The sequence below is a fragment of the Sinohyriopsis cumingii genome, chromosome 14 (assembly GCF_028554795.1).
Source record: "Sinohyriopsis cumingii isolate HCF-2022 chromosome 14, ASM2855479v2, whole genome shotgun sequence".
Lineage (NCBI taxonomy): Eukaryota > Metazoa > Mollusca > Bivalvia > Unionida > Unionidae > Sinohyriopsis > Sinohyriopsis cumingii.
In genome coordinates this window covers 21,874,935-21,880,900 of record NC_142974.1, presented here as the reverse complement: position 1 = coordinate 21,880,900, position 5,966 = coordinate 21,874,935, and the positions used below count along the sequence as shown (strand labels likewise).

Sequence of the window (5,966 nt, the reverse complement as noted above, 5' to 3'; positions counted from 1 at the left end):
GTTGCACTAGTATGTTTTTCATGGCAAACTTTATTTCGAAGTTTTGTTGAAACTGCTAATGTGTTATATTGCAGACTTGTCCGGAGGCTTAGTATGACGCATTTCTGATATCATGGTGGTATGTCATTTTTTTTCCACGCTACTTACGCCTCCAGTTTTTTTATATTTATCTCATCTTCTTGATGACGAAGTAAAAATAACGCATATATAAACAGCGGTTTAAATACGTCCTACCTATAGAGTAAGTAATAAGAAACCGAATACAAGTTCTCACGATGAGAAATCAGGTTGCTTTGTTGCTTCTTTTGTCTTTGTTTGCTGTCACATTATCCAGAGGTATGTATTGGTTTTGATTTATCATTTAATGTTATGTAAACTCTGCTTAAACTTCTCAAACAGAATGTACAACACACACACGCACATACACACGCGCGCGCGCAAAATAAACTCAAGCACATACACACACTCAAGCACACAAACACATATTGATTTAAGATGCACACATTTTCATGTCCGACAACAAATCCATCACATAATAAGGCGTCCATTGGTAGCGAAAAATGAGTTCATTTGGGTTACATTTCCTATCTCGCTATCTGGCTATTGACGTAGTGCAGTAATCACTATTGTTTCAGTAGATGTGTGAATTTGATTAACGTTATTAAGACAATAAAGGTGGTGCATATAGAAATATAATACATTTGCAATGCTTGTTGTTCAATAAGTCCATGATATTTGTCAAAATGAGCAAATGTTATTTGAACTCTCTTCCGTGATACTCAAGACTACCTTTCAATGTAAACAGAAGATATGGCCATACTTGATAGGTTTAATGGCCCAGTGGTCTTATTCAAATGGGCCGAAGACGGCTTTATTACTTTCCGTTAATCCAGCATTTCTGGATTAAAGCCAAGTTATAAGTTTAGATGCACACTGAAATACACTCACGTATTCTCTAAAAGGACTGGTACTGATAGTCTGTTTGCTGTGTACAAGTGAACTGTGTTGAGCTACAAACATGTACTTATTAACTGCTTACACATACAATTGTTATTGTCATACTAAGAAATATAGAAGCAGGTCAGGATGTTCTCGAATACAAAATACTCTTTTATATATTTTCCTTGAATATGATGATTAATTTCATAATTATCAACTTACATTCAGACCTTCAAAAAAGGTATGCAAATCTGGAGGACGGAGCTCTTCTGAACGCATTTGTCAGAGCGATAGAGGACGGGAAAGTAGATGTTAACGAGTAAGTATAGAACCTAATATCACATGATGACATTTGGAATGTTTTTCTTTCTTGGTCCTTCATTAGGAAAATCATAAAATGCAGTATATGGAATATCAGTCTCGATTGTCCTTGACAAAGTTCACAATCATTTAGAGTCTACACTCTCATCCGACGCTATACCGATGTGTGAATCACACTGAATAATTTCTACCTTGGAACGTTCAAGGACTTATTAGTGTGCACAATGTTTGACAATATAAGCCATCTATCGATCAAAGTTAAGATAAGGGTATTTTGGCACTGGATGTATTTTAATAATGTACCGGGTGTTTTGCTTTTTTGTAAACTTATAATTTTTGAAGCTGTATAGTTGTCCTTGTGAGTACGCAAATTGAGATATAACTCAATTGTAATGACGATGAGACTTATTTGTCCGTCCGTCTGACTGACCGATGGCTCATCTCTGTTACGTCATGCCATGGCTTGCTATTTAGTTAGTTTCTTCGTGTGTATTGAAGGGCCGTCTCTGTAATATTATTCATTGGCTTGTAATTAAGATCGTTGTACATGTACCTTCTCATAAGGCATTTCTGATCATATAATATAATGGTATAAAAAAGGGATCCTTTCCGGACACTGGATAATGTTTGTAACTGCATAAAGCCGCATGACTTCGGAAATTACGCAATTCTCAGCACAAGTTTCAGATTCTGTACATGAACCATATTATGGCTTATTGATATGCTTCATAGCTGCATTTACTATCCTATTATGACGATAAAACTCTCTTTGGCAGATTCTCAACGGCTTTGATTTACAAACAGCGTTTAATGCCCATCTCGAGGTTAATTATGAAAAACAAAATTTACCATAAAAATAGGTGCATTAAGTACAAGAATATCACTAAATTTGAAGATTGTCATCAGTTAAACGTTTAATAGAAATACTGTTGTAAGAAGAGTTTTTTTTAATATTGTGATCAAGTGAAAGTTGACCGATCGTCGCTGTTAAGATTGTGTATGTACACTGTCTTTGCATGAAAGTTTTCATATCATGCTTGCAAAGATTTTGTTTCGACATTTTTCTTGGAAATAACTTTTGGGACATATCCATCGCAGCAAAGTGTTTCCGTATAATTGTCATTAATATTGTAGTATAGTTGGTGGACGTCTTTCTATTTATGATAACAGCATTATATGCATCTAAATCACTGCGGATTACTGTTGATTCGATTATTGTTCTTACATTGCAACTATGTTATATGACAAATTAATGTATAGCCTTGACCTTTATGCTACTCTTTATTCATCAATCCATTGAAAACATACAAAATGGATCAAGGTTCAGAAAAAGGAAATGTTTTTCACATGCACAAAAATTCCAGAAATTTCCCGACATACACCTAGAGTTGTACTGTATGTTTCCCAATATTATATCAATACTTTAAGCATACAGGATATTTTAATTTCAATAGTAATTGAGTGAGACCAAAAAATGGGATCTGCCTACATTTATAAAGGTGTTGGAAAACATTGACGGCAAGGGTGTTAAGAATGTAAGTTAGTGTTGGTGCTGCTTATTGTGCCCGCAAGAGAAAGTTAAGTGACTATAATTAGGCACTGTAAGTATTTCAAAGTTCGTCAATGCTTTTTTTTTCTTTATTTAACTGGAAAGGTTCAGTCTCATTGTCTCGTTCTTTTGTAACCAACATTATATTGAAAATTACTAATCCATGACATATATATTTGTTAGACAGGCCAGTGTCTGATTACATACATGCATACATACATACATACATACATGCATGCATGTATGCATGCATACATACATACATACATACATACATGCATACATATATTTGAAGCGATATAAAGATAACAATCTTAAGCAAGTATACTCAGTACTTTTACATGACATGACATCAGTAAATCTCAGCGAACAGTGATTGTGAGACACGGCGAAAGTGCTAATTTTATTGTCTTCACATTAGCAGCATATTAGAGTTACATCAGTTGCTAACATTTTCCGAATACTTTTTCATATTTTATGCAGTACATTTCTTCAGGAAGATTGCGTTTATATGTGCATGTGTTCTGCATGTCTCTCAATGTATATGATGTTATGATTCACAGATGGAGAATCCAAGCTAATATGACAAATATGTTTGAGTGGATTGCAAATTATGTCCCTAATGTATGTGATTATTACTTTAATTAATGCGTATGTGCTTTTTTGTTTGATGTTGACATGTTTAATAGCCAAATACTAAAAGCGAATGGTTTAGAATGCGACAGAAACATATTTACTTGTATGGCCTGATTTTAAGCAATTGGTCTTTAATTTAACCTCTGCTACTTTTTTGCCTTTTTTTCTTTATCCTAAACTACTCGTATAAAAGTCAGAAAATTAAGCCAGATTGTGATGAAGTTTCCTTAACAACAGTAAATCAACAAACTGACACAATCAAGATCCAAATCCTTCTGAAAGTAACCCAATATTTTGTCGTATTTCTCTCGTCTGCAGTCTGGTCCAGGAGGGCAAGAGAGACGTGAACAAAAGATGGTGGTTTAGTATTCCACGGATCCCGATTCCTCCCATTCCATGGCCCAACATACCTCAGATTCCGGGTATTCCTGTAATTGGTAAAAAATGAGCAGCTCAGGATGCAAAGAACAACCATGTGTATGTGCATTTAATAGCCTCACGATGGAGTACTTCTTGGCATATCTACCTCTCTAATCTTTAATTTACATGCAGAACCATTTTATGATCTACTAGCTTGATTCTGATCTGTTGATTTTATATATGTGTGCGGATCAAGACAATTTACTAATATGTATTAAACGCATTCGAAGATGGCTTGTCTAAAATCCTTGCCGGGATATCCCTCTGGCCAAAGTGAGCGCTTTTGATATCCATTTTGTCGACAGAAAAACGCTACAACCTTATATTATGTAGCCATGTTATTAAGCATCTTATCATTTTAGCTTGTTCTGTACAGTGTTATACTTTTTGTATATGCTGAGAAAAGCCTATATAATCAAGTAAACAAGATTGAAAACATCAAACATGGAGACAGCGTTCATAAATTGCCTATTCGGGCATAGGACAATGCAACTTTACATGTAGGCTTCATCACATTTTAGTATATTCAATGTAACTAATATACCAAATATTGTAATACAACTGAGAACGTTATGTAATTTTAATTTATAGGATGCTGTTACGCGTATTTTATGCATGCCCCACCCTAAAACAGATCAGATCATAGTGTTCTCATGTAGCCATCGTTTTGTTAGTCACTAAATTATGAATGTTTGAATTGTTTCGCTGCTTATAAATCTGGACATTATAACCAATTAAAGTAAGTTCCATGAAAGTAAATAGCATGGCGTGGTTAGAAATAATTATGTACATGTCATATCAATCAGATTAAAATTGCGTTTCAGTGTCTTGATAAAGAAATTATATTTGTTTCAGTCACTCTTCATTTTGTTTCGTTTCTAAACTTCTTGTGCTACTCCATTTCCGTGCCTTCAATAAAGTCTAGAACAACATTTGTGATTTTTCCTTGTTCATCTCAGTCGCATTACACTATTTCTAAACGAACGGATACGTAAATAATATCTTGGAGAGGTTCATTGTTGACTGGAAACCGCAGAACTAAATACAATTAATAACACTGTGATGATAAAAGAAGGAATAATGCATATATAATAATATTAATAATAATAATAGTTGGTATATGGTATTGGGTGTTTATAGTACACTTGTTACATGACTCCCTTGCTTTGTACTTTCCTTCAATATGTTCGCCTTGGGACAGGGATAGCCACACCAAAGACCAATGACGGTTGCAGATACCATATATGCACCAAATGGATAGAAATCCAAGCATATTCTCAGCTACGGGGCAGGGGCTTCATCCTCATCCTCCACAAACTCATTCTGTGATTAAAATTTAAAGATCGCTAATTCATCTACAGAATTGCTTCTCTCTTATTTAAAATAATTATTTGTCTGCGAAAGGTAGCTCGATTAGCCCAACCGCAACTAAAAGGATGAACATGTTTCGAATTATTTTTTATAAATTATGTCTGAATTTGTAAATGTCATTATGTAAGTAAGGATGGAAAAATAATCATAATCGTAAATTATTCCGCGAGAAACGGAGATATATTTTTCTATAATCTTGAATGCAATAATTAATATGATGGCCCTGCTGCTGTTTTAAAGTAGTAATGAAGAGATGCCGCACCCGTTGCTGCTTATATTGGTGATATAAATGACGATATTGTTCTTGACGATCACCTAAATAAAGGTGATAAGGACAGCCACTTTGATAAAGAAATCCAGCATAGCAATTCACATGAAAGTCGCAAAAAATATTATTTTCATGGCATTTCGGAGAAGCGTTTGTTAAAACAAAATCAGGTATTATTATATATAGCGAATATCCTCATAATCGAGCAACTGCAAATGGTATAACAAAATTCACTCAAGGTCCACACGTCTATTTGGTCCTACCCTCTTCGTTTCCGTTGTTGTATTTATATAATATACCAGGTGCCTTCTCGCTGCATGTCGTAAGAGATGAGTGAGTTGAGACGTCAGGTTGGCTGTGTACGGGGAGGTAAAGATTCTGGTATTTATTTAAAGGAATACTCATGAGCCGATCAACAATACAACACAATACGTATTTGGCTTATACACCATAATAAAAGCT

At 34.6% G+C, this 5,966-nt stretch overlaps 1 long non-coding RNA gene across 1 annotated transcript; it reads left to right on the top strand.

Annotated features, from left to right (window-relative positions):
* Positions 1–252: 252 nt before the first annotated feature.
* On the top strand, positions 253–4,779 carry LOC149783407 (uncharacterized). Its single transcript, XR_016414016.1, has 3 exons — positions 253–336; positions 1,168–1,258; positions 3,764–4,779. It is a non-coding gene; the product is annotated as an uncharacterized LOC149783407 (long non-coding RNA).
* Positions 4,780–5,966: the final 1,187 nt, after the last annotated feature.